General features: G+C 42.8%; 1 protein-coding gene across 10 annotated transcripts in view; it reads right to left on the reverse strand.

Moving 5' to 3' along the window:
• The window catches only part of PKIA (cAMP-dependent protein kinase inhibitor alpha), a 36,437-nt gene extending 33,097 nt beyond the window's left edge, over positions 1-3,340 (reverse strand). For 5 of the 10 annotated variants that reach the window (XM_070942193.1, XM_070942186.1, XM_070942187.1 and 2 more), the window contains exon 1: positions 2,961-3,194. The gene's annotated coding sequence lies outside the window, so the exon portion shown is untranslated. Of the gene's footprint in view, positions 1-2,253; positions 2,450-2,960; positions 3,195-3,236 lie in introns of those variants that run through there. The other 5 variants (XM_070942194.1, XM_070942191.1, XM_070942189.1 and 2 more) reach the window with 3 other exon arrangements.
• Positions 3,341-8,401: the final 5,061 nt, after the last annotated feature.

Here is an 8,401-nt window from a genome sequence, read left to right on the forward strand (position 1 = left end):
ACTAAATACTCTGGTACTGAACTACAAGTTTAGCTCAGAATGGTATTCTAACTGAACACATACTTAATCTGTGTGCATCTATAGTTCATCCCTCAATCATGGTATCATATTTTTGAAATAACCTTAGCTCACCCTCACTGATAAGACTGCAGGAATTTTCTGCATGTTGTGCAACAATTAGAAACACAATGATTCCATATAAATACTGGCAGCCCTGGGTTGATTTCTTTACCGTAGAGTTCTCCAACCTTTCTGGCTTTGTGGACCAGCTAGGGGGTGGAAAGAGGGGATGGTTCTGCACAAATGGTTGGCACACACGCCCACTGTTCACACAAATGGAGTGTGTATGCGCACCCACTACTCTTGCAAGTGGGGATATGCGCACGTGCAGTCTCGCCCACTCCTTCCATGGCCCAGTTCTGAATGACTCAAGGCCCAGTAGTGGGCCATAGCCTGGGAGTTGGGAACCCCTGCTTTACAGCTTCTCTTTTCATTTTAGAATTAAAATTTATCTCCTTTTATTTGATTATTTATTTATTATAATATGCCTCCTTTTATTTGAGCTTATGTAGTCAGGATTCTCATCATCTGAATTTACTCTCTATTCTTTCCTCACCTCCTTTTTAACTACACAAACTCTTGCATAAACTCCTACATAAACACCCTAGTTCCAACAAATGTTTCATTATTCAACTATCTCAGCTAATAGTAAAGTAATGAGATCAGCTGAACCATGGTGTATACTGAAGAATGAAGGACAATTAATCACAATAGCCAAGATGTCTACTTGTCAATATAGGCTTCGATTATAAGCACCCTTTTTAAAACTTCTCAATTATTTAGAAAACATCTATATTAAGGATAAATAACAAACAACACTTTTTTTTTGGTATGAGACCAAAGCTTTGTAATAGTCTACATGTAGAGTCCCAGGAATTACATTCCTTTGGCCCCATATGAAGAAGGCTAAGATTCTTAGGCATATATTTATGAACATGAATCACTTCTGTACCATACTGATCCTCATTGTTATCAAAATAACATCTGATTTATTCTCCTTGGATTAAAGTGGGTTAAAAATTATGAAAGAGGGTTTCACTATTAAAAGAATAGTAAAATGTGGTATTTAGGCAATATTAGGAATGCCTTCCAGTAAGCATTTTCCTTTTTCTAGTTTTGCTAACCAGAACAAATGCTGATTATTTATTCCTAGTTAATTGCTTTCAACAAACAGAGGAAGCTTCCTTGATGCTCAACAGACTATTGGCATAACACATTTCACATTTTGGCACCAAGTGCATTTTCAAGCTGGAAACAGTTTCATTTATTAAAGGGAAATCATCTAGACAACCACCAAGTGATGGGGTGGAGGGGGCTAATCCAAATGCTTCCAATATTGAAAGCATCCAACAGTAAATATGGGGGCTGCTTCTTGGCACATTTTTTGTAATTGAACACAGGAGCCCAGAAATCTTTATGGGAAAGGAGCTGGTGAGAATCTCTATGAATTGAATTATTATGACTTTGTTAAATATAATTAAATGGATGGTTACCAACCCAGCCTAGACAAAATTATTCAACTCAGAATTAAATATATAACAATCTTACATTTGACAGCGCTTTCAGGAATTTTTTTACAGATCAAGGCTGAGAAAAAAATAACAAAAACCCACCGATGAACGCTAGAAGGCAACAAAGAGACACAGAAGTCAACTCTCTGCTGCTGCCTAGTGGTCGTCTGACTTTATGCAGCGTAGATGTGCTAGGTAGAACTGTTATTCAGCACCCAGGAATAGGGCTCGCTCTTCAAAATTAATAGCCAGCCTCCTCCACAAAACGTTGATCCTATTCCGAATCGGGTAGGTGAAGTATTGCATATCTAATAAAGGAGAGCACATATTCCATGCTCGCTCGCTCCCATCCAACCAATACATTTAAAATTATCTTGCTAAACCATGGGTCTGGGGAATTACATTTTTGAGAACAGGTTCTTGAACGCATGCCATCAACCACTCACGGATACTTTATATCAACCAGCACTGCAAATTTATGTGTATGAATTAAAATGGCTGCTTGTGCAGGAGAAAAATGGAGGTAAGGTAACCTTTAAGAGCAACTCTCGGGGTGGTAGCAGGAAAAATGAAGAAGGCGGCGGGGGGGGGGGACAAGCAACAGTGAGACCGAGAAGGAGGATTAAGAATAACCCTCCCCCCACCCCCGAAACCGACTCTTCCCACTGTATATATAGCCTACCTTTCTATCAACGTAGAGTTATCATAAGTCACACAGTTTAAGCTCCGTAGCCAGCCCGATGGAATTTATTTTTGCCTGCCGAGATCCCACCGACCACCTCGGACGCCTTTCATTGAAGCAACACGCAGGTCTCCGAGGAGGCGCAATCCAGGATTCGCCACACCGACCTTCCTCCCTTATTTTTTCTTCCCCCTTCCTCCCGCCGCCCCTCCGACCGACTCGCGACTATTTTTAGGCAGCCGAGAAAACAAGCGCTGACCCTTCGGGCGCGGGGAGGCGCCTTCTGCGCGCGAAAAGGCCGGGCTCTGCGCCGGGGGGGGGGGTGGGCGCGGGGGGGGGAGGTGAAGCTCCTCGCCGTTGAAATCGAAGGATGCGCGTCCCGGCCCGCAAAAGGCGCGCGCTGCTCTGCAGGGGAACCAGCGGCCGCCCCCCTCCCAACTGCGGAGGCGGCCCGAGGGAAGCTGGCGGGGATTCCGGCTTGGATTCCGACAGTTGAAACGCTCCCTCGATTAGCTCCCGCTTTCCAGCAGCCCCACCACGCGTCTTTCCCCGAGCGGGTAAAACGAACCACATTCACACGCCTCTGGCCAAGCACGTGCTACGCCCTCCCGTCCCCCGCGGGCTCCCGTTCCCTTTTCTCCCCCCCACCCCACCCCACGCCGTTTAGTTAACGCCTCGGGAGGAGAGCAACGCGCGCGTCGACTCACCTTTCCGACGACCGATTATTTAACGCGTCTGCTTTTGGCCTCTGGCTGCGGCTAAGCCGCGGCTGGGCGCTTGTTTTCAGCAGCTTATAGCCCAGCCGCCCCCTGCGGCTGAGGTTTTTAAAAGAACGCCGGGGAAGGAGGGTTCGCCCGGCAGATGCCCGGGGGGACTCCCGCTGTCAGTCATTCCCCGGCACACAGCTTGCAGCTGCTGATTCCAAATTCACGGCAGTCCTGCTGCATGAAGTCATCCGCTGCTCCTCCTCCCCTATAGCTTACCGCATTCAGCTTCTACACCATGGAGGGGTGGCGAACAGGGATTTTTTTTTCTCCCCCCTTCCCCGTGGAAAGCTGGCTGGGTCGAAGATGCGCTTTCCTGGATTTCAAGGTGACGAGAGAAGTTCGGCGTTTCTCTTGAAGGTTCGCACGTACCAACCGTCCTTCCTGGAAACGGGGGGGCTTGGAAAGCCAAGGGAAATTCCCCACCTCCCTTGGCTCCGACCCCGATTTAGGAGGCTGAATGGACTCTCCCACTCACTAGAACGCCTCTTTTCCCCCTCCTCGAATTTGTCTCCCAAGGGCCGGCTATGCTGTGGAGAAGGCTTGGCGTTTATGTGGAGAGGGAGCGCCAGCGCTACAGCTTTCCTTTGGACAGAGCGGGCTGGGGGGCGATCAAACGAAAACCTGGTTTTTCTTTTGCTTTGCAACCCGGTCTGGGGGGGGGGGGAGGGGGACGGAGGGGAAAGGCAGGGCACAACCCTTTCCCACTGAAAGGTCTCCCGGAGTCTGTACGGCTCTCTTTCAGCTTCTTAGGGCAGGAAATAAGTTTTGTGTGTGTATACACGCGTATACGTGCATCTATAATATACACACTCAAATGCACACTTGCAAGAAAAAAAAAATAATATTCTATTTTTGTTTTAGCATTTCTTCTCCACTTGCTCACCTGCTTACTATAATGTTAGCACACAACCTGAGCCATTTCTTCTGCATATTCTTTCAGCTAGTCATCCAGAAAGGGTTAGGCAATTAGTGGTGGCGTATCTGCATATTTTGTTGTAGCTCCTTTCAGATTTCAGATGATCTTAAGTGAGGTACGAAGAAGGACTCTTGTTTAGCAAGAGCATCTATAGAGGAGGTCATCTTCCTCTTGATGTGGAAGCATTCTGCTATCAAAGGGGATAGTGGAATGAATAATCTATGAGCAATATTGCTTATTGATAATATTGATAAATATTGTTTATCAACCAACAGGTAGATTTTCTCCATGATGAAGTCTCTGTAACCTGTTCCTTCAGGTCTTCCAATGGTGTATCCATTACCATCAAACTTGCTGCTGGTAATCTTTTTCTTCTCTTTCCTTCCATCTTTCCAGCATTAGAACCACCTCCAGATACCTAGATATTTGATAATGTGTTGGAATAATTTAAACCTGGTCATTTGTGTCTTGAGTGAAAACTCTGAATTATTTATTTAATGATCCATTTGTTTGTTTTTATGACTCCCCAGGGTAGTTTCAGGACTTTTTTCCCCCCAACTCCAATATTCAAAAAATACTTAAAGTTCTTTCTATTCTAGTCCAACTTTCACTTCCATATCACATAGCATACCACTACTTCTACAATTTTGACCCTAAATATAGATACATTACAGTATCTGAATCTTTTTTAAGGTCTTCATGGCTGGTCTGGTGATTGCTCTAGTCTGCAGTATTTCTGGATCGCTTAGTCTTTTACTGTTGATGGCTGATCATAAAAGGCAGAAGTTGTCTATTAATTCAGTATCTTCTTTGTCAAATGAGGGATTTACACTTTCCTTATTTGAGCTCTCAAACTAAGAGGTAAACTGTTATACTATGTCATGTCCTAGTATTGTACATTCCATGACTGAGATGGGGAGATATTTTCCACCATAATTGGTAACAATATTTCGGTCACTAATTAATATGGCCACACGATGTCTTGCTTTATGACTGCATTAGCATTTAGCTAATTGGTTGCTGCATTTGGTTGCTGCATTTAGTAACCAAAATGTTGGTCCCAGTTGTGAATATAAGTCAAGAACTACCAGTATATGGTTTTACACATGACCATCAGAAGTCAGTATAACAGCAATTTCAGCCCCACTGGTACTCATCAAATACACACAGCTGTTTTAGGTATTATTAGATCTTATGTACTTTACACCCCTGTACTAAGAACTGAATTCTTAGGCTACTGTGTTTTATATTGTGATGCCCTGTGATGCCCTTAGATCAAAGAGTAAACAAAACTTTTATTGATTTTTAATGGTAGAGCAAGGGGACAGTTTTGCTTATAAAACATTGCGAACCGATAGTAAAGGTAAGTAGAACCCACCCCTGTTCTATACATATAAATGGAAAACTTTATGCAACGGTGTATCCTGATAAAGCAGGATTCTCAAAATCCTCAGCCAACTATTCTATTCTGTCTAACGTGGATTAACATTTCCCAGTATTTACTTGTGATGATGTCTGAATTCTGTCTCCAGGATCAGAAAATAGTGAATACTGTACCTCAATTAGAATGAATTTCAATTGCTAGACTGATAGACTATAAACCAGTGGTGAAATCCAATTTTTTTTACTACCAGTTGTGTAGGTATGGCTTGGTGGGCATGGTGTGGTGTGGCTTGGTGGGCATAGCAGGGGAAGGATACTGCAAAATCCCCATTCCCTCCCCACTCCTGGGGGAAGGATATTCTTTCTATCTTTCTTTCTTTTATTAGATTTATATACCGCCCTACTCCCGAAGGACTCAGGGCGGCGAACCGGCACAAAAATAAAATACATAAATACAAAAATTTAAAAGCAAAAATAAAATCAGATTAAACAATTTAGCCCAAGACAAATTTAAAACATCCCAATAATTTAAAAACAGATTTAAAATTTTCAATTTAAAAGAAAAAGGGGGGAAAAGGTTAGGCCAGGCCAGCTTGCTGGAATAGGAAGGTCTTAAGAGCGCGGCGGAAAGTGCGCAGATCCGGGATCCTCCGTATCTCCAGGGGGAGCTCATTCCAGATAGTGGGTGCCCCCACAAAGAAGGCCCTCCCCCTGGGGGCCGCCAGTCGACACTATTTGGCCGACAGCACCCGGAGGAGCCTGTCTCTATGAGAGCATACCGGGCGGTGGGAGGCTATTTGTGGTAGTAGGCGGTCCCGTAAGTAGCCAGGTCCTAAGCCATGGAGCGCTCTAAAGGTTGCAAAATCTCCATTCCCACCCCACTCCAGGGGAAGGATACTGCAAAATCCCCATCCCTCCCCACTCCTGGGGGGGGGAAGGATATTGCAAAATCTCCATTCCCACCCCACTCTGGGGCCAGCCAGAGGTGGTATTTGCCGGTTCTCCGAACTACTCAAAATTTCCGCTACTGGTTCTCCAGAATCTGTCAGAACCTGCTGGATTTCACCCCTGCCATAAACCAATCTAAACGCTTGAGGTTAGATTTTGCTTTTTCTGGTTGCCTAGAACTTACAATAACATTTCCAATCTGTTACCTTCTAGTTATTTTGGACTAAAACTCCCATTGCACTGCTAACATGAACAGCACTAAATTGAAGAAGAATAGCTCAGAGTAATATTACTTCTGATGCTGGACATGCGAGTGTACTAATGCGCTTCTTTCAACATATTCAGAGTTGTTCTCTCTCTGCATAAAATAACTACACCCCTAGAATAAGACACAGGTTAGTATTATAACTACCTGATATATAGTAGTCAACATAGGCATGTATTTTCCAGGTTGCTACATCATATAGCTTTCAATATGGATCAACATGCCATTCCTGAACTAAAGTAATTTCAGTCTTTTTCTAATAGATTTTATCCTATTATACCATCTGAAGGGAATAGTTCTTGTCTCCTATCGCCACACACTATATTTAATGTTTTCTGCTCTTTCTTGTTCTCTTTACTACCACACCTATAGAGTGATTTTGAATATAAATGGCAGTGTTCCTTCCAACATGACTTTATACAACTATTTTTAATTGCTTGCAAAAAATAACAACTGTATATGCCAGTGGTGGGATTCAAATTTTTTACTACTGGTTCTGTGGGAGTGGCTTCGTGGGTGTGGCATGGCTGGGTGGGCGTGGCAGGGGAAGGATACTGTAAAATCTTCATTCCCACCCCACTCCAGAGAAAGGTTACTGCAAAATCCCCATTTCCTCCCGATCAGCTGGGACTCCGGAGGCAGAGATGGTGCCAGTCAGAGGTGGTATTTGCTGGTTCACCGAACTACTCAAAATTTCCGCTACCAGTTCTCCAGAACTGGTCAGAACCTGCTGAATACCACCTCTGGTATATGATGTTTATATTCCACATTTCTTGTGATGGACTTAAAGCATCAGAACAATCAAGGAAAAGGTATTCTGGAAATACAAGCTCATAAAATAGAATTTCACATGAGATTTAATTTTGAACCAGTTATGTCTTCAGATGTTGGGAGGCCTGAAGACAAAAAACAGAACATTGGTGCCTTAATCCTTTAATATCTGCTCTCAGGAAAAGAAGTCTGAACATTTTGATCTTGTTCACTCCAGTGACATAATGATGTCACCAGCTGCACCTCTTTTATTTCCCTGGCAAAGGAAGTAGAGAATGTTTATCTATTCTGTTGCAGAGTCATTGCCAGTCGAAATAGACTTTACTAAATCGCATGATATCATAAAAATGCTATTGGGAATAACCATTTTCAACCATGTTAGAGTTCTTAAAAGGCCCAAATGGTCAAAACTGCTACTTTAGTAGCTATTTTTAGAATTTCATGTTCCCATTTTATTATTGGATCAATATACAAAATGAGTTCCTGACAAGAAAGTTTTATGAATTTCTTTTATTTGCTGCTGAAGCAGGCCTGGAAGGGCCATTCAATCAAAATGAGTGTTTATATGTGTGTGAGTAAGAAAGAGGGAGGAAAGAGTGGCAGAAATAATAGTTGTGTGTTTCCAAATGTTTCTTGGGGACTTCATAACATCTATAAATGAAATATGTCTTACCTGGTGAATAACAAATAAAACTCCTGTAAAAACCAAAGTTATGAGAATGCAACTTTTCCAGTGGTGCTACATAGAGCACACTAGTTCCATTGAGCAACTCTAAAGATAAAAACAAGGAGCAACTGTGTTTTGAATGTTAGCAGGAGAAATGAAATGGAAGAAGAGCTTTTAGTCAGCCTTTCATTGGTGCTGTAGCCAAAAGGTGGAATCAGCTCAGGAACATCAAACACACTTAAACATAGCTTTTAAAGTTATTCATATAGTATAGATTATTTTTGATGGTCTAGTTTCAAACATTGTTTTGAAAAGAGAGTTTCCCCCATATTTTATTTCATGTTTTCAGCTGCTTCTTGTTTCAGGATCCATCTAAAAATGCAAAAACAAAATGACTGCCATAGTAGAAAACGTTCCTTATTTCTCAGAAA

This window comes from Pituophis catenifer, unplaced genomic scaffold, assembly GCF_029215685.1.
Source record: "Pituophis catenifer annectens isolate HBS135680 unplaced genomic scaffold, rPitCat1.0.hap2 SCAF_3, whole genome shotgun sequence".
In the NCBI taxonomy this organism is placed as follows: Eukaryota; Metazoa; Chordata; class Lepidosauria; order Squamata; family Colubridae; genus Pituophis; species Pituophis catenifer.